This window comes from Lepisma saccharinum, chromosome 3 (assembly GCF_977018435.1).
Source record: "Lepisma saccharinum chromosome 3, izLepSacc3.1, whole genome shotgun sequence".
In the NCBI taxonomy this organism is placed as follows: domain Eukaryota; kingdom Metazoa; phylum Arthropoda; class Insecta; order Zygentoma; family Lepismatidae; genus Lepisma; species Lepisma saccharinum.
Window position 1 is genome coordinate 109077444 of NC_139231.1, and position 20837 is coordinate 109098280.

A 20837-nucleotide genomic window follows, 5' to 3' on the forward strand; every position below is an offset into this window, starting at 1 on the left:
TTATGTGTCATTTCATAGTCTACCTTAATGTGACGCTAAAATCAATGTTATTTTGTATTATATTTGCGAATTTTGGTATGTAAGCTCGAAAAACGCAATTTTTATTTTCCACATTTTTATATATATTAGCTTTGAACACGTGTTTTACATATTTTAGTTACTTTACATACAATTTCCATATTTTTAAACATTTTTCTACATGCATTTCATATTTATATCTTGTGTTAAATACCAACTGTTTTCCGTTCATCTGTATTCTGTTCGTTTTGTACACTCTTCTTACTTTAAATCTTGTCAATAGACAATGCATCTGTTATTCTAACATTCTTGTTAACAGTAGATAATAAAATAAATTCATTGCATATTTTTAATATACGCATGCAATATTGAAAGCAGTTGCAGCCAGTATAAATCTGCCTTTAGGTTTTACGTTCGATTATATTTTTCAGTCGTTCAGATCACAAATCCAGTCCCTGTTATCCTATATGTGCATAAATTGGCTTTAAATATGGTCAAATCGTTCGAGAGATGAACTACAAACTGGTGTGTTTATGAAAAAAAAAAAGTCTGGTTAGATTCCTTGTGGGAGCAGTGCACGAATTGGTCACGAATAGAAATATTGCGTAAAGTATCTCCCCAGCTGTGCCATTGGGATCGTGTAGGCGTCGGTCAAAACATATTAGCACCCTCTAGCTTGCCCCAAGACGCAGCAAAAGCAAACAACCCCCTCACCTAACAGACTTAATTTCAGTGACAAGTGTAAGTCCAGCACTGAATATCCTACAAATTAAACTCCTAAAGCTCATTTGCCAAAGTCTGCTAATGAAACGTTTAAATTGCCTTACAATAAATCTATCTAATTTCGCTTAAATATACGTCCGTATCATCAACCGAAAGTTACGATTCAAGGTTGAAATTCTAAACTTAAACATCTTTACACCTCCTCCTTAGAAACGACCTTAACCCCCTTCCCCCCTCTCTCTCTCCATGTGGAATATTGTGGATAAACTCCTGGGAGGAAGTCTGTTTACAAAGAACGCTCCTTTTCCTCTTTCCTCAAAATAAATTTAAGCATAATCATAACGAACTTGGAAATTTGCAAACCTTTGCGAACGTATCCTGTAGTCTGTGAACAAGCGTTGTGCCTTTACATAAGGTTTTTTATTCTTTTTCACACGCGATGAGACTGGATAAATGTGCCAGTGTTATATGGTGCCACGTGCTTTGTGGATTACGAATCTTGATAAGATTCATTATCTCTCTTTTGCGAGGGAAAGCTCGTAGTCCGTGACCATCAGGAATAAAACAGAAAGAAGTTTTCCCATACCGTGAGAATATTTATTGCTAGCGCATGGCTGAAAAGCATGTTCCATGAGGTCAAGGACGTTGTTGTGATGTGCAGTCATTGTTACAAGGGAACATGGCGATGTGTGTTTTACCCAGTTTACGGAAAGTTTCTTTCTACGTACTTTTACAGTTACTTTCTGCTGCAAATTTTCTTGCAAACAAATTACACACAGTCGAGAATCATTCATTGAATAAAACGATATTTGAAGACTTCATGTGTTTTGAATAAATGGTTGAATGAAATCAAGGGCGCCGACTTTCCAAAATTTCTGTGGGTGCATATCAATGGCGGTTAGATCTGTAATTATCAAGTATTGTATACTTTAAACAACTTACATGCACAATGATTGCAAGAGGCAATGATATTATCAACACGTTACTAAAAGAAAATACCATATTCATAAAAATTAAAATGAAAAAAATCTTCATAAATGCAAATAATTGTAATTGTATTGCAGAAAGAACTTTGCAAGGATTTTGTTGTGAACAGAAACTACAAAATGACTAACTTTATGTACCAAATAATAATAATAATAATAATCATGACATGTTAACTTTTAATATAAAACACATTCCTTCTTACGTCATTTGCACTTATGAATTTTTTTTCAATTTTGGTAATGTCAATATGTTTAGTCATTTCTTTATGAACATGCAAAATTTCCAAATCATTCAATCTTTTTTGGGCCATTGTACCGCTCAGAGGTACAACAAGTAACAGGTATAGTTAAAATCACCCGTACAAACTTCACAAATTCTGTGAACATTTCACGCATGGGACCACTGTTTTCTCTACTTAAAATATTTGTAATGTCTGACAAGTTGGCCACTTTTTCTTTGTTCGTTCTGCACACGTCTAGAAACATGTCCCTGTGCAATTTTAGCTTGTCTTTATCAAAGTTTGTCCCATATAACTGCAGAATTCGATCAGCACCAATTTGACCGATATCAAAAGCTTCAAGTTGTGAAATAAGTTCCAAAAGCTTTGCTTGAAATCTACGATTTAGCGAATCCACAGCCACATCAATTATTTCAAAAAATATTTGTCTGTATATTTCCTCCGGCGTTTGATACGTATGAGGATCAGTACCTTCGTCGTAGCGTTTTGGCATCTTCCTTTTTCTAGGCAAAACTGGTTCATCATTGTTCAGTTCCTCAGCTTTCCTCATGGTTTCATTCCACAACTCAAAAAATATATCCCTTTGTGAAGCTAAACTTGCAGAAAAAGTTTCCACCAAAGTTTTGATTTCTTGGTATGACAATGATTTCTTCTGAAAAGAAGAATGAAGTTGTTCAATCCTGCCGAAAACTGAAACAAACACATTTGAAACAATTTTGTTTTAAAGGTTACAAATTTCAACTTCCATCTCAATGTTTAATTGCTTATTATTTTTTTGATAATGGCAAGTGAGGAATATTTATTTTATTTTGTTTTTATCAAACTAAAAATCTTGTGGGTGCGGCGCACCCACAAGATTATTTATGTGGGTGCTCGAGCCCCGGAGCACCCACGTAGTCGGCGCGCATGAATGAAATACATATTTTTGTGCTTCAGCACTTTGGTTACTTGCACGTTATCGTAACTAAAATCAACACACGTTGTAAAGGGGCACTCAGCACATATGTGGAGTCCACATTGTGGACAAATACAGGACAACACACTTACATGTCTTTTATTTATGTTTCTGTTACATAATATAAGTCTTCATATATTTATATTATGGACCTTCATTGTTGAAGCGCTGTGCGCCTAGCCATTTCTTCATTTGTGGAAAAAGGTGATAATCACTAGGGGTCAAATCTGGGCTGTAAGGAGGGTGGTCAAACAATTCCCACTGAAAATGTTGGAGAAGGTCCTTGGTTCGAGCAGCAGTATGCTGGCGAGCGTTCATGCACAAGAACAATGCCAGAACTCAAAACATGCCACGTCGCTCGTTTTGAATTGCTCGTCGCAATTTCTTCAAGGTTTCACAATACACTTGGGCGCTGATTGCTTTGCCTCGTCCAGGAACTACACCAACAGTGTCCCTTTTCTGTCCCAAAACACAGTTGCTCAAGGACAGTGTTACTGCATGGCTGAATGCACAGGCGACAGATGTCTTTGACATGGGTATTGTAAAACGTGTTCGCCGATATAATAAGTGTATCAACAGAAACGGTGCTTATGTAGAAAAATAGCTTAGAGTTGTCTCTTTCAGTTGTATATAATAAAAACTCTCACAATGTCCTGGAGTTTCTTTTATACCCAAACGGAAGTTACTTTCCGAATGACCCTCGTATACAATGCACCATTCACACAGAGACATACAGACACACACATGTGTGTGTCTTCCTGTCCGCTAGAGGGGATGCGGAGGTTACCTCAACAATTTAAAATAGGGTCGAAGCACACTTCCATTTTACGAGTCACTTAACTTCAAAAAAGCTTTGTACCAAACATTTTTTTAAAATATAGCTCATAATTTATTAAAAGTGGACGAAAAATTGCCGATTTAAATTTGTATCTTGACAAAAGAGAAGTTCAAGCTCACTTTACGATCAGAACTGCTACAGTGACTGGGCCTTCAGTTTAAAGTGAGATTTGGCACCCCCACAAGAAATCTAGTTCCAGACAAATTTTGAATACAAGGCGATAGCGCAGGGGGTCGCGAGGGGTGCTTGTGCGCCCCTTAATTTTCTTCCGCACCCCCTTCAGTAACCCCTACATTCAACTGAAAACACTAACATTAATATATAATATAAAGATCAGCGGCCGTTTTTTTTCTTTTGTCAGCATTGTTGTAATTCTTTTTTTTTCTTCAAGTGGTCTGTTCGTGGTTTTTGATAATTGCCTATAGCTTAATTTGAGTTGTTTTATTCTTTTTTGCATTGTTGATAAACTGTTTATTTTCCGCCTACTTGTTCTTCCTTACACTGGAGCAAAAATTTAAGCTGCTTATAAGGTATCACGAGCAGTGGCGCAACCACAGGGGAGGCAGGTGTCATTGCCCCCCAACCTTCGACGGAAGTCAATTCTATGGTAGGCAAGGGTGGGCATAAATTGACGGCCAAGTGTACCTGCAGGGGGCAATTACCGGCCACAACTTCAAATTTTATGAAAATAAAAACATTAATCGTAAGATTTTCTTGCTCGCTTCGCTCGGAATGCCTTGTTTTTCTGGTCTTATCAAGTTCAGGACCGTAGTTAGGGGGCGGCAGGAGTCGGCTCTGGACGCCGAACGATCTAAATGAAAATAAGTTGTAAAATTGATTGATTGATTTGTGGTTTTAAGTCCACTTTACCGAAAGAAAGGCTAATCGGGACTAGACCTACAGTTTAAAGTGGGATACGAACCACTGTGCCATGTGCCTCCACCGGGTATCGAACCTGTGACCCCTTGATCACAAGGCGACAATGTTACCACTACACCATCGAGGAAGCACAAAAGTTGTAAAAGAGAGAATGCATTCGGGTCCCGTGAAATTATTTGCGCCCTATTAAATCAATATTGATTTCAGCCTGGATAAAAATTCGATCCAAAAATTTTCTTACTTGCTTCGCTCGCATTATATCATTGTTCTTTGTAATGCATTGTAAATTCCCAGACAGAGAAATAAGACTTGTTTTAATTAATTTTTGTCTTAAATGCATAAACAATTGTTTTGAGGAAAGGGAGCGTGCACATTTGAGAGACAATTTACGTAATTTTTGCTGTTGGTTTATTGTGAGATGGATGAATTGGTTGTGTAATGTATTCAAATAATATATGTTGTATATAATAGCTATGTATTAAAGAAACTTGGAATATGTACACAATTTAGTGTCCACGTGGCTCCCTGTTGCATATATGTGAGACATATATCGTGCATGAAAGTTATACATGTTACTGTAAAAATAATTATATTTGGAATGCATTTATCAAGCATTTTCTGTCTTTCAAAAATAGTTTGTGTGCTTGTTTTCCATTATTAATGTGAAATTGAACGTGTTGAAGAAATAATTCCAATAGTTTGTTCGAACACAAATGCTTTAGTACCAACTTTTACCCGCTTTTTGCATAATTTACATGGGTAATAACGTCTTTGATACTACTACTACTACTAATAATAATAATAATGTTGCTCCCTGGTTCGAATCACGGCTTGGGCATGGCTGTTTGTGAGTATCCATTCATCAATTTCATCATATCACTCATTCCCATCATCACAAATTAGCCAAAAGTGGCACAAAAGCGAAGTAAAATAAAGCAAATTTATAACAATAACAATGTTATAATAATAATAATAATAATAATAATATTAACATTATTAATATGAGCATTATTAATATTAAAATTATTATTATTATTATCGGTACGTTTATCCTGGTACTCCCCCAAACAAAAATTCGTCGTTGCACCTCTGATCGTGCTCGGGAAATTGTTTAATGCGAGTTGAAGGGTAATTTTCTTCATAAGTTCTATGTATATGTTCCACGTAACATATCTAGTAAACGTACCATTTCAAGCTTTTTCAAAAACTGTACGGAAGAAGCCCAATGCTCACGAAGAAATTTTACAGTTCGTTGTTGGGGATAGTGCGGCAGAAGGGATTTTAAAGATGACCCAGTTGCTGTGCTCTTCGCGTTTTGTCTTGTGGCAGATGGAAAGTATAATGTACTATGTATTTTGTGCGTCCATTGGTTACATTGAAAAGGTTCAAAAATTGTGTTTTTAAGGGCAGGGTGATTTTATTTTTTATTTCACTACATAGTTCAATAAGACTGCAACGTGTATCTGAATGTTTTCACTGTATGACCACTTTCTTGGAGTAGAAGACTTGATACATGTCATCATGGACGTCCAGGGGGAGAGCAGGGGGGCAGCATAATTTATGTTAATCAGTGGCGGCGATTAGGGATGCAGTTGCCCCCCCTTTAAGTTTTGGCACCTTGCTCCCCCAGTTTTGAAAGGTTGCATGCGTGTTTCATGTTTTCCTTATTTTCAGAATCGCACCCCCTAAATTTCTTTCCGCACCCCCTCAGCAATCCTCGATGAATAATCCTGGCGCCGCCACTGCGATAGCGATATCCACTACGATAATTACGAGGTTCATCTTTGTGTACGTAATTTCATAATTAATTATTGTTTTTGAACTGGCAAGGAATTCAATATTGATTCATCTGATTTTAGTCATGATTTTTGTTCGCTAACGCTACCAATTTGACAATGCATGCTACAACCGAAAAATATTTCTAACAAACAATACCACCTTCCAACTCGCCTCACGTGATGTTGAAAGATTATGTATGTGCTTCAAAAACATTATCTACTTACTAAGTTACAGTCTCTCACTGTATATGCAATATAGTTTGTGCTCGCGTGTGTGTATGTGAGAAAGAGAGGGGGGAGAGAGCACTCATAGAATGCATTGATATTGAGAAGACTCCCTCACTATACAATACGTTTTAGAGAACTTACACATTATGAAAATATATTCTCACAAAGGGGATTTTGCCTTGGTCAGCAACTTTAGTGTTCTTAATTATGTGTTATCAATGAATGTGACAGTGACATTTTAAACTTACTTCTTCAGTTCTCCCTGAAACAATTACGTAAACAAGCGAGAATGATGGCTAGGGTCTTCCTAATTCGTTCGTTTTCCACTTGAGTGTTGTAATTCACTGTTGTGTTAATAACAATTTGATGTGTATTATTATTATTATTATTATTATTATTGTTGTTGTTGTATCCAAAGAAAATATATAAACACTAGATCTGTCACGTCTGTAATTTAGGAAATTGGTTTCTCATTTACATTTTAAACGAATAGGACTTACCAAAATCTATTTGATAAGTTCGAGTGAAGGACATAATAATGTAGGTTAATACGAGGGCTGCTGAAAAAGTTTCTGGAAACTACCACCAACAGTGGCGCTAGTGTTCCGCTATTATAAAAATCGGAAGAATAGACCTTTTCTATGCTTAAATTATCTTTGATTGTTTGTTTAAGCCTATTCGTTTATTTTTCACAGCAGTTTGAAGAAGTATATAGTTTCCTGTGATAAATGGAAATTTCTCCTGAACACTTTCGGGCAATAATCTTTTATGATTTCAAATGTAGTTTAACACCGAAACAATGTATCGAGCGACTTCATTTGGCTTTTGGGGATGAAGCAGCATCCAATAGGACTGTGTACAATTGGTTTCCGAATTCCAGGGTGGTCGCACATTTCTCAGTGATGAATTTCGTGAAGGTCGTCCATCCACGTCTGTTGTTGCCAGTAATGTTGATGCTGTGGGTGAAATGATTGAGAGAGTTCGGCATGTGACATACCGTTTGTGAGGTATCAGCTTCAGAGTGGAAAAAAATGCTTTCAAAATTGGTTTGAGCGTATGCAAAAGTGTATCGATCTTAAGGGTGAATACTTTGAAAAACAATAAAGCCATTTCCAGAATTTCACATGTCTTTTTTCATATTGATTGCAGAAACTTTTCCAGCAGCCCTCGTACTAAGTTGCACAAGATAAAAACCAGACGGTGAACAAACAACATATTTAATTGAAACTGGACTTTTGTCCGAAATATTCAAGTACATTGAATCACGCTACAGAAAGATCAAACACAGAATACATCTGCTTACGGTTTATCTTCTTCTAGCCGTGAAGGCCAAACCTTGTAGCCATACGCTTAATAGCTAGACCGTATCACTATTATTTTTTTAAAATTTCCAGAAATATTGAATAATCGTAAATAAGTTAATTCTAACCGGAAATATTTTACTTCCATTATCAGAAATTGAGATAATTAAATCACGTAGAAACTTTTACATTATTTCCCATTCTTCTGTGCACTTACTCGCTATCGTGTTCTTCAGTTTCGTTTACAGTACGCGCCTCCCCCATGGTGCAGTGGTAGCGTCGTAGCCTTGTAATTAAGGGGTCCCGGGTTCGATTCCCGGTGGAGGCACACAGTGGTTCGGATTCCACTTTTAACTGTAGGTCTAGTCCCGATGAGCCTTACTGTGCATAAAGTGGACTTCAAACACCAAATCAATCAATCAATCGTTTACAGTACCAGTACAGTCAAGTTCTTTCATATTAACACTAAAATACTATGTCCTTCTTTGGAGGTATGTGCATATCACCTTGGGCACTGAGGACTTCACAACTAAAGATGAGACATAGGACAAACATGTCACCATGAAATGCCTGGCACCTGGTGCCTGCTAACCGCCCACTGATAGGACAAATTTAGTACAAGAACTTCCTCTTTTTCTATTGTTTGCAAGAATTAATGTAGCAAAGGATGGACTTTTGTATATCGCATGAAATAAATAAAATGGTTGTCCACTGTCGCAGCAGAAACAGTTCGGGCTCACTTTAAGCTCGAAATCGCCAATAATTTGCAACACTTACATAGCAATTTAAGTGTCGTAAAGTAACTTAAAAGTAACTGTTGAAATGTTACTTCTGCTGGAGAAAAGTAACTCTGTTACAGTTACAGCTACTTGATTCTAAAAGTAAACATTTACAGTTACATGTCTTCAAAAAAAAGTAACTGTTACTTTTATACAACGCATTAAATTCCTGTTGTACAGTTTGGTTTTGCTGACAATTTCATATTAGTTTGCATAATCATCATCTTAGTTTCCGGTAGCAAGTAACAATGTAAGTAGTTCAGCGGATATTTCTTGAAAAGGAAAGGGGGGGGGGGCATATCGTCACAGCTTGAAAGCATGAAGTCAAAATGAGTGCAACAATGACTTTTTAATTTTTTTTCTAATTGTACGATATATTGACTTCTTGTTGGTTTAGCAATATTGTTAATACTCTCTTTATGATAGATATGGTAGATTGGGAGAAAACAGATTACCATTACTAAATCAAATTCACCCTTCTTTTTTTACATAAGTTTGTTTGTTTGTTGTGTTTGTTTTCAAGTCCACTTTATGCACAGTGGTTGTTGAGTTTGTTTTCAAGTCCGCTTTATGCACAGAAAGGCTAATCGGGACTGGACCTGCAGTTTAAACAGGGATCCGAATCACTATGTGACTCCACCGGGTATCGAACTCGGGACCCCTGCCCCCCTGGCTAGCACATCGCTCTACGACACCAGGGGTTCCGGGTTCGAATCCCGGTCTGGGCATGGGTGTTTGTAAGTGTCCATTCGTCGATTTCATCATATTCCCACCTTCGCAAATTAGCCAAAAGTGACACAAGAAGCGAAGTAAAATAAGGCAAACCAATCGATCGATCAAAAACCAGGAACCCCTTGATAAATTATATCAAAAGAAGACTTAGATGAGCAGGCCATGTGGCACGAATGGCAGAGGAAAGAAGAGTTTATAGGATTCTTGCTGGGAAACCTGATGGTAAGAGACCTATAGGAAGGCCAAGACGAAGATGGGGGAATAACGTTGAGGTGGCCGTAAAGTAAATGGGTAGGGATTGAAAAGATTGGATTGATCTTGCCCAGGATAGGGTCAGATGGAAGGCTTGTGTTGCTGCAACCATAAACCTTCGGGTTTAAGAAGGCTAGAGAGTTAGTAGTTAGTTAGTTGGACTAGCAGAACAAAGAAAACATGACAACCGTTGTTATCAGTCAATAGGATCAAAACAGGGTACGTACGTACACCCAATAGAGTTTCAGGACACAGGTTGCGTCCACGGAACTTTTGTAAGAGGATTCTTGTCAGGGGCGGCCGCTCATAAGGACGATACGGACGCCGCACTGCCGTGTGTAATCACAAGTGAACAAACATACTTTAACATTTATATATTATCTTTAACATTGTCTGAATTACAAATATTCCGTTGCTTATAGATCGTTGGTTAGTCGGTTCTGTATTCATTCTTCCGCGACAATTGCGAAGTCTGCACGCCACCGTGCGGGGGAATACGGAACTTCGAGAGAAATCTGGCGGGGCGCCGTCCTCCCACCTTACGAGACGTAGAGCATTTTCAGGCGCGGCCGCGAGGGGTAAGAGGCGAAGGAACTGGCGGAATAACACGCGCGGGATCTGTGGCTGGGAATGGGCTGGGAGGACGGAGGGTTTGTCGTCCGAAACCAACCCCCTAGGCGAAACTGGCACTCTCTCCGGAGAACGGTAAACAATGAAGAGTTGCCAGAAGCAATGAAGTTAACACAAGAAGGAAAATTACCAACCGTCGAAAGAAATCATTCTGTATTCCATAGAGCAATAAATAATGCAATTTCCAATGAGGAAAGAAAATATCGGTAACTGAAAAAGTACAGACAGGTGCTTGATATTTGTTGTTTACCGTCGCTTTCTGCTACTTTTCGGTAATCACGACGATGAGAATAAGTGATAATTAAATGATGGAAGGGCACTCACAAAGAACACCCATGTCCAGGCCGGGATTCGAACCCATGATCCATGGCTTTGCAATGCTGTATGCTAGCCACGGAAGTCGGCTGCAGCTTCGTGTTACTCACAAAATTAGATTTAATTACATGTTTTGATTAGCACGTTTTGAAAAAAAAACCTGATAGTGTGACAAAGTTTCACAATTTCTTTTCAAGCCGGCTGTGAAATAAATTAGAAACTAGTCATCTAAACTCACCAACAGCCGCTACAGGAACCTGTGTACTACGAATTTCTGAAAATTTGGCAAAATTGTCTGGCAACCCAGAGGCAATAAAATGACTGCATGGGAAGACGATAGCATAGAATAAATAGTTTTCTATGACGATAGCATTGACACTTGTTGCAAAGAGAATACTCGAATCTCTTTGCTTGTTGTTTCTTCGTTTTCCATGGAAAAGTGAAGCTTTTTCGGTAGTGTGCTGTAGTTGTGCGTTTGTTGCGATGAGCTATGTGGAGAACTTGTTGGTGCGAAGTTTTTCTACCAGAAGTCTGGATGAATAAAATAAACATAAAAAACCTAGGCCGGCCTAGACCGAATTTGAATCTAGAACAAGCATGTCTGAAGAAGATTTCTGGTAAGTTTGAAGTTTTACTGTAGAGCTTGAGCTTCTGGTAACGCAGTATATCACCTTTCCAGTGAGATATTTACTTTGCTGCCCTATTTCATATATCAATTAGTCATGTTGGACAGGAAACTAGTAATTTTCACGTTCAATGCACGTAAATATTCGTCATTGTGCTTATCAATTTTCCCCTCTGTTAAGTTAGAAAACAAACAACTAAATCTGTTAGAACTCTATTTCTTCTTCCATCTTTCGTAATCTTCGCATTACTGTTAAATAATTATTAATTTATCATAATATGTGCAAACGTGCAAAACATGATATTCTGTAAAGACGAATATATCAATTTCTTATCATGTTGGCTGTTATATACGAAATTAATCAATTAAACTCACATTACAAGTAGAGCAAATTTGTGACCTGTCGACCCTCCACTTTGGTTCACCACGAGCCGCCACTGATTCTTGTACTGAAAATTTTACTGAATAACTCAGCGACTTGAATAGTGGATAAAGTATTATTTTAAGGGGATAATATCCAACTTTTGCATATCGATCGTACATAGTCGTGAATTGCCTAGGGTATTCCAAAGGGGATTAGGAGAGGGACATCCAACTTTAGGATATCGAGATTTTTTCGTCAATGTTCTCGTGCTGGAAAGACGTCTTTCCTAACCAGTGCAATCAGGTCCTAATAATTCTTTAACTGCATCTTAGTGAAGTGGAAATACGAGGAAATGCAGTAATCATTACAATTCACGTAAATTATTATCTGGGTTAACTGCCAAGAAATGAACCATTCCCTTTTGCTCCAGATTCTAATTCGTATGTTTTTGTATGAACCTATTTCTAATCTCATTGAATTTTTATTTTGAAATTGCTTTAACCCGAGGAAAATCCGCATGATGTTGATAACTGACATTCTATGAATTTGTGTTTTTGTTCGGAAAATCTCTCTCTATATCCATCAATAAAAAATTTCAACAACAAACTATAATTGATATAATTAGTCGGAGGAAGAGGAGATGTTAACACTTGTAAAATAGTACATTCCAAAATTTTTAGTTTTCAGATTTTGCAATGGTTACAATACAATAGGGATAGGTGTCACTGTCTTAAAGGAACCCTATTATTTGAAAGAAACTGTAATAAAGAAAAATACATTTAACTGGCAAATAGTAAGGTTGGTAGGCATTTTTTTCATATTTTGATTGTTCAGTCCTACGTTTTGTGCGAGAGTACGGTATTTACACAATCAACAGTGCTTTTCAATATTTTTCAAAGATTGTGTTGTGGCATTACCATTCCAGAACAGCTCGTAGCTTTTCTCACCCACGAGGGCCATTTCTTACTGGTAAACTCAAAGTTAGGGTTAGCAATATGCGTCTACACAAAACTGTCATATTAGTACATCTCCGAGCGTGAATCTATTTTTTGCTGTTGCTGCGCAGTACAATAAGTCAAGGTCCTCGACCGCTATTTCCCCCCGCAATTCTGGTAACATGGCTCTTCAGCAACGGTAGAAATTTCAACTGGGCGGAGGAGGAAAATATGAGCTTGCAATAGATGCGGCATCATGGGCAAACTTCGATTCTCTGTTGTTTAGTTCCGCGACTAACATTCGGCACCTTAGGCCCGAAAATGAACGCTGCCACCCTAACATAAGTGAACCGATCGCTTATTTAGCTTTCCAGTTGGAAAGGTGGTCAGTTTAAGGAGCAGTTAAAAAGAAAAACTCTCTTATCAGTTGTGTCTATCTGCTTGTCTGTCCATTGTTTTAATTGACGAGAATAATATCCGTTACTGGAGAAAAATTAAAACAGATTTTCCAAGTAAAGTTGCGGAAGGTATGAGGTGTGTGATATGTAAACAACATTGTAGAGTCATACTCTGAGGAAAATAGGGATTTCAGGGTTCAGAAAAGACTTGGAAGTCGTAAACGTAACAAATTATACTTCTTCAAGACTGATTCGTAGTTAACTAAATGCTGTGTGAAAACTTTCTGAGAATGTTATAGTAGGTTATTGTTTCTTCATCTGAAGGTTATTTTTTAGCTTCACGACGAAATATTAATTTAATAGGTAATTAGCAGTAAACTCTCTAGCTCAACAACCTTTTGAAGGTCGCTTCCTACAAAGTGTTTTTCATTGGATGATGAGGAGTTCTAACTCATGGCAGCCCCTGTGAACAGGCGTCAGTGAGCAGTTTCTGATGAAAGTCTGTTCAAGTCGGGCCAACAAATATCAAAACCCGAATAGTTTCTTTAAATCATTTCATTGCTGCTCAGATAATGCAAACTTTCACAGATCCCATGGCGAGGGTAAGCAGTGACGGCACCAGAAAAAATTAAAGGGTAGTCGCATATAGTGTACACCTACAAAATGCATATTTGGGCTAAAAGAGCATTTATTTATCTATATTTTCCTGTTATCTTCGAGAGGGGGGTTGCTTATTCGACATGGAGCGACAGGGGTTGATCCAGAGGGGTGTAAGTTCGTATTTAGGTGTAGTGTAAGGGTACCGGTAAATTTACAGGCAAAAAAATCGTCGTGTCTTTGTGAAAAATTTTAGGGGGTGGTGAGAAAATCTGAGGGAACAGTGTCAGCTGGGTGTTGAAGGTGTGTGTGTATAATTCAATTACCCTACCCTCGCTGTGTTTCTAAGAGGTCATTCAGCATTTTAGACCTAATGCTTTCATATTTGAGAGTCTTCGTGCGTGAAAATAGCCTGTGAAGTCTCGTTCTGCTGAAGGTAAAGAGAAAATAAATTTTAAAAAGAGAACTGACTTTGAGTCACCGCTTTGAGCATATAATAGAAAAATTTTCATCAGTGAAGAAGCCAAGGAATGTGTCAGTTGTAATTTTCATGTACATGAACCCAGTTTGCGAATTAAGCTTTTTGCTTTGGTACTCAGTGCCGTATTTTTTATTTCCATTCCGGGGGGGAGGGGGTAGTTTTTTGTATGTAAATTTGTATATGTTACCAGTTAGTAAACTCTACTATTGCCTCCTAGTTCTAAGTGTATACGTGGGGCATTAAATCGTGTGATAACACTTAGGCGTAGTTTAAAAACAGTATATTTACATTCTAAGAAACCCATACACAAAAAGAGCTATCGAACTAGTAATACCGGGAAAACTTGGCCAATTATCTATTGGCGTTCTATTCCATGACGGCGTGACGAAATCAGCTCTTCTTGCCATGGCGGCAGGCTTTCGTATTTTATTTGACAATGGGCACAGCAACGGCGTTACTCTTTCGTAAAACCCCTGCACCCGACGGCAATAAAGAGCTATTTAAAAATAGAACTTCAGGCGCGAAGTAGGATGCAATTGTTTCAAAGGTTAATTAACTGTTTTCCCAAATGATTTTTCAATATTGCTCACGCCTACGATTCGGTCCACATTCCCATATTATACCAAATACTCAATACTCTTCACATTCATCCGGGGGTAGCCCAATTAATATGGCACTTATATCACGAACGAATATTGGTTTTTTGGTTCTCCCATAACGTTACGGGACCACGAATAATTCGGAGTGGTGTCCCCCAAGGCTCCCCACTCAGCCCAATTCTTTTTAATATATACACACTAGGGTGCCAAGGAAATGCATGGTAAAAAATAAATATATATTTTTTGTGAGTCTTACCCCCTAATTTTTTTCCTTTTGACCTAAAAATAAGATAAATGCCTTTTTCTTCAAAATTTTTTAATATTTACAGGTCCCTCAAAAGCATTGAACTTTATAATTATTACCAGAAAAAGTGCTGTAAATGAAATTTGACGAAAAGAGGGAACTGCTTGTGATTTTTTAAATATAGTTCAAAAGTTTCTATATGATACAGTTCAATAATTAAAATATCCAATTTTATGTTTTTAATAAATTATCAAAGTTTCTCTTCTCTGAAATGGCAGCACAGTGCTTTCAAAATGGCTACCGTCCACAATCACGTTTTTGTTTTAGGTTTTATTTCCAATGATTTGATAATTTTAGAAGATAAAGCACCAAGACATTTTAGAAGATAAACATTTTAAAAGATAAAGAGTATGAAGACTTTTTTGAAGATGAGGACATTTTAGAAGATAAAGAGTATAAAGACTTTTTAGAAGATAAGGACATTTTAGAAGGTAAAGACAATAGAAATGAACAAATCTTACACAATTTTTTGTTTTATTTAAACAATATTTGTAAAGGATATTGATAAAGTTACCTTTGTTTTATGTTCGATCATAACTAATTAACTACGCAATATGTATATTTGGATAAGTTACTTTTGAAATGAATTATGAAAGAAAACTAACCCTAAAAAAATATCACTTATTTAGTGAATGAGAGAATATTTAAAATTTTTGAACACGTTTTGAATTTATAATCAGGATCTATATTTTTAACATATTTATACGCTGTTACAAATTATAAATGCAATAATTAGGTGCGTTTTTGCTTTCAGGTAGATAGCTGCCATGACTTCACAAATTGGAAAAGACCGTGGAATTTGGTTGATTGGTGGCACTATAGATTTAATTACAGGATGCAAATTGCCATCAAATAGACAAATTTTAGCAAGATTCTTTCATTCTCACACAAATGAAAAGCAGACCATTCAAGAAAGTGCTAGGAGGACAACGATGGAGCTTCTAGAATTGTGGGAAAAGGCGAGAATACCTACTCGTCAAGAATACAATATCATTGTGAAAATTAAAAATTTATATGGACAATGGCAAACATTACAGAAAAATGCCAGTCGAAAAAGTGATACACAGAAACATAAAGAAGAAGCATTTACAGAAGCTTTGGATGATTTGTTTGATGTTGCCCATGCTGATGCCATGAGTCTCATAAAGATCAAGGAAGACAAAATGTTCTTGGAAGCACAGCGAGAAAAAGGAAGGAGGGGAAGTATGGGGCCGGTTGACATAAAGTTAGCCAGACAGGAAGAACGGCGTCATAAGCAAGAATCTTTACAAGATTTAAGAAAGCGCAAAGAAGAGCAGAGAAAGAAGGAGTTGGTGACAACTGATGTTGAAGTGCTTAGTGGCAGCAGTGAGACTGAAAACGATAGTTCATCAGATGATATGGTACCAGTTTTTAGTGCTTCAGCTGAAGATGTCTCACATTCTAAAAAGCAACGCGTGACTAATTTCTTTACTCCAGAGCTGGGCGCTGCTCTGGATCGTACAAAGGTAAGCGACAGAAATGCTACCTATATTTTGGCTGCTGCTGCAAAATCTCTAGGTCACAATCCTGCTGAACTAACTTTAAATAAAGAATCCTGTAGACAGTTTCGAAGACGAAACAGAGAGAACATTGCTACTCAAATCAAAAAGACTTTCTCACCAGACACACTATTGACTGTTCACTGGGATACCAAGCTATTACCCTCTTTGGAAATTCCTCAGTGTGGGGGTTCTGCTAAATCTGTAGACAGAATTGCAGTGCTTGTCTCTGGATGTGGTTTAATGAAATTGCTAGCTGTCCCATCATTACAAAATGGTACTGGTGAAGCGCAGGCATTCGCAGTGTATAACGCACTAAGAGATTGGAACTTGACTGATTCTGTTTGTAGTATGTCATTCGATACTACTGCAAGTAATACAGGGAGCAAAAGTGGCGCATGTGTATTGCTTGAGCAGAAGATGAATAAAAAATTGTTATCTTTGGCATGCAGACATCATATTCATGAACTTATCATTGCAAGAGTATTTGAAACATTATTTGAGACCGGTGGAGGTCCGCAAATAAAACTGTTTCAGAGATTTTCATCGGTGTGGAACATTATCAATGTAGAGGCCTATGAAAGCAGTATTAGTGATATAGAGCTAACTGTAAAATTGAATCCGATTAAAGATGACATTTTGACTTTTTTGAAAAACCAGTTGCACATACATCAACCCAGAGACGATTACAAAGAATTGTTGAATTTAGCAATTCTTTTCCTAGGCGACCTATCTAGTGCTGCTAATATTAATGCGCCAGGTGCCTACCATCGTGCAAGATGGATGGCAAAACTCATTTATTGTTTTAAGATCTACCTGTTTCGCTCACAATTTCACCTTACAACCCGTGAACTTTCCCAACTTCGGCAGTTTAATCTGTTCGTTGTGTCCATATATTTGAAGGTGTGGTTTACTTGTCCTTGTGCAGCTTCTGCTCCACAACAAGATCTGGAACTGTTGCAAAAATTAGTTGAATACCGGATTACAAATAAAGCTGTAGCTAATGCAGCACTGAAAAGTTTCCTGCATCAACTTTGGTATTTAAGCGAACACCTAGTAGGTTTGGCATTCTTTGATGATAATGTGTCAGTGGAGAACAAAATTCTGATGGTCAGTGCTCTTTCACGAGATGAAAAAAACGAACCTGCTAAGAGAATCAACCTTGACATTGACAATTGTGACATTTCTTCAAAGCGATTATCTGATTTCGTTACTGTGAACACAAGACATATTTTTGTTGCACTTGATATATCGCAGGACTTTCTTCGAGAGCATCCATCCAAGTGGACATCACTTAATAGCTATTTGGTTGCTCAAGTCAGAGTTAAATCACTTAAGGTGGTGAATGACGCTGCAGAGCGTGGAATTTCACTAATTCAGGAATTCAATCCTATACTAACAAATCAGGAGGAACAGAAACAATTTCTACTGCAGGTTGTGGAAAAGCACCGGCGTGAATTTCCCGAACCTAAGAAGTCGAAACTCGTAGAAAGTGTAACTGCAACAAGTTCCATTGAACATTGAGTTGATGGCTACAAAAAGTTTTGTAATTCACTTACTGACTCTTTACAGTACTTTTTGCTTCAGAAATACTACATTTATGGCTATTAATAACTAGTTTTCACACGTTTTTGTCATGTAAATAAATTTCCCTAAAATTAGTTAATGTAATAAATTTCAAATGCTTTGAGGAAGTGGTAAATATAATTTTTATGTCCTAATATTTTTGGTAGATAATTACTATGCCAAAAGGAACATTTTTGAGGGGTAAGACTTTAAAATTTTTAAACTTCGTTTTTCCTTGGCACCCTAATACACACAATACTTGCATCAAACACTAAATTCTAATCATCATATACTGCAATATGCTGACGATTTTTGTTTTTACAATAGCACATCAGATGCCACTCGAGGCATCTTAGACCTACGCAAATTTATCATTCAATTACGTGATCAACTAGCGCTCCGCGGCTTATCATTTTCCCCGGAGAAATCACAGATCATTATTTTCAATCCGTATACGCTTACCCGCTATCCCAATACGTTAACTCATTTGCATCAAATTCCGGTGGTCCAAACCTGTAAATACTTAGGTATCCATTTCGACCGTAAATTAACTTGGCAACCGCATCTTACATATTTGCACACAAGAGGGAAAAAATTGATCAACATTTTGAGAGGGCTTGCCACTACCAAATGGGGGGCCACCCCTCCATTATGTTATTATTTTATAAGAATTGCTTCCGCTCACTTTTCGACTATTCGGCGCCCGTACTGGGAGGGATGTCTGATCGCTGGCTCCAAAAAATGGATATCTTACAGCGACAGGCACTCCGACTTTGCCTCGGACTAATGGCATCTAGCCCCAATGTGAGCGTTTATGGAGAAAGTACTGAACTGCCTCTCTCCTTCCGATACCAATATTCTACCACGAAATACATCTTGAAAACATGGGAACGACACCCTCACCCCTTCAATACCGTATTCGCTATTCAACGCCAACTGAATGCAACTCTAAACCTCGATCGCTCTCGCCCTCGGCTTTTCTTTTTATCTTGTTATAATATTGATAGCGACGCCTACCATCTCAGCTTTACCTTTACATCCCCTTTGATATACACTCTCCCAATACTCATCACCCCTCTCCCTCATATTAACTTTACTGATTTCGGTCGACATGAATATTACAAAGAACTCTGGCCCGACCATATTTTTATCTACACAGACGGGTCCAAAAATGCCGACCGAGTTGGATGTGCCTTTTATGTCCCCCAATACAATGTTGTACGCCAATTTTCCCTATCGTCAGAAGCATCTATCTATTCGGCAGAGTGCTATGCCATTTATCAGGCCTTGATACACGCTCGTGAAGCACAATACACGCAAACTTTAATTCTCACAGATGCCCTCAGCGTATTATTCACGATCGCTCGTTGCGGTAAGGATGCTTATCGGTTGCAACTCTTTCCCATCTTAATCTTACAAGAGTACTTTCACCTCCAAAACAAAGCCCAACGCGTACAGTTTACCTATGTCAAAGCGCATAGCAATCTTAATCCTCACCAAGACCTTGTGGATCATTATGCCAAAACAGCTGTGGACGTTCCTTTCCCCTCTCCAATCCGACTCGCCTATACTGATCTTCTCCCACGGGTCAAAAAAAAAAAATCACTCTCAGTGGGAAAATTGGGTTCATGACGCAGTGGCAAAAACCACTACTTACAAATGGTTTTATGATAAACTCCCTATTCGACCTTGGTTTCATCATTTAAAAATGCCCCGTGAAGTGATCACCTGTATCCTACGCCTTAGAACGGGACATGTGACCACAAACGAGCATCTGGCACGCATTCACCAAACTCCCTCTCCCAATTGTACCTGCGGAGAACATAAACAAACCCCCACCCACTTATTTTTCCAATGCCCGCTATGGAACACACAACGCCAGGCACTTTTCCACAGACTCCTTCGACAAAAGGTTGCTTTTCCCTTCTCCTTGCCCACTCTCCTTTCATCTCCTTCCCCCTCTACTATGTGGATTCTCTATGGATTTGCCCGACAGTGCGAACTTCGCTTTTGATTCCCGCCCTCATCATTACTGTATTATAGTGACAGTGAAGTGAAGTGTAAAACAATATTGTGCTGTTCATCTTAGTGCGCGAACTCCTAGCCCTCAATGTTCTCAGACCGTTGCCCAAGACTGCTATCATTTAAGCGGTGAGGGGCATGAAGAAGAAGAAGAAGAAGATTTTTCAATGCTGTTTGTTCCATAGTTAAAATATCGTTTAATATGCTTTCAATTCAATTTTCCTGGGCGGGGATAAAAACATCCCTGGCAGGGATTAATTTTTTTCTTCTGCTGGGGATAAAAAAATATGTGTGGGGGAGATCCCCGGCACGCCCCCCCCCCCCCCCCGCTAATTCACACACTGCATGAGCCCAATATGGCCTACTTAAAGTTTGCGATTGTTTATAATGGTGTACAAAGTCAAGGCAGGTAAAACTAGTGGCAAAATTTAAAAGATGGTCATTTCTCTACATATATTGAAAATTGGTGCCAGTTCCATATAATAACATGGGTACAGTAAAGATTTTGTTAAAAAGTAATGTTTAGGCCGTATTGGGTACAATTATATATGGTCTACCCAAAATGGCCTAGTGATATATTTTGTTCATTCTCACCAAAAAATGAACATTAATTGTATAGAAAGTAGCACAATAGGTAGGTAAGTATGTGGACCATGACCATACAGTTTAAGGCGTTGGGCTTTGGGTTCGGGCTATGGGATGCATGCTGGTCCTGGGGAAAAGCGTAACAACTTTTTTCTTGAGATTTCAGCCAGGGTATGAGACCGTTGTTA

The 20837-nt window shown here is 38.0% G+C and overlaps 1 protein-coding gene across 1 annotated transcript in view; it reads left to right on the forward strand.

Moving 5' to 3' along the window:
- Nucleotides 1–20837, forward strand: part of LOC145985296 (acyl-CoA synthetase short-chain family member 3, mitochondrial) — a 72320-nt gene that overhangs the window by 28319 nt on the left and 23164 nt on the right. The gene's annotated exons all lie outside the window — the stretch shown is intronic.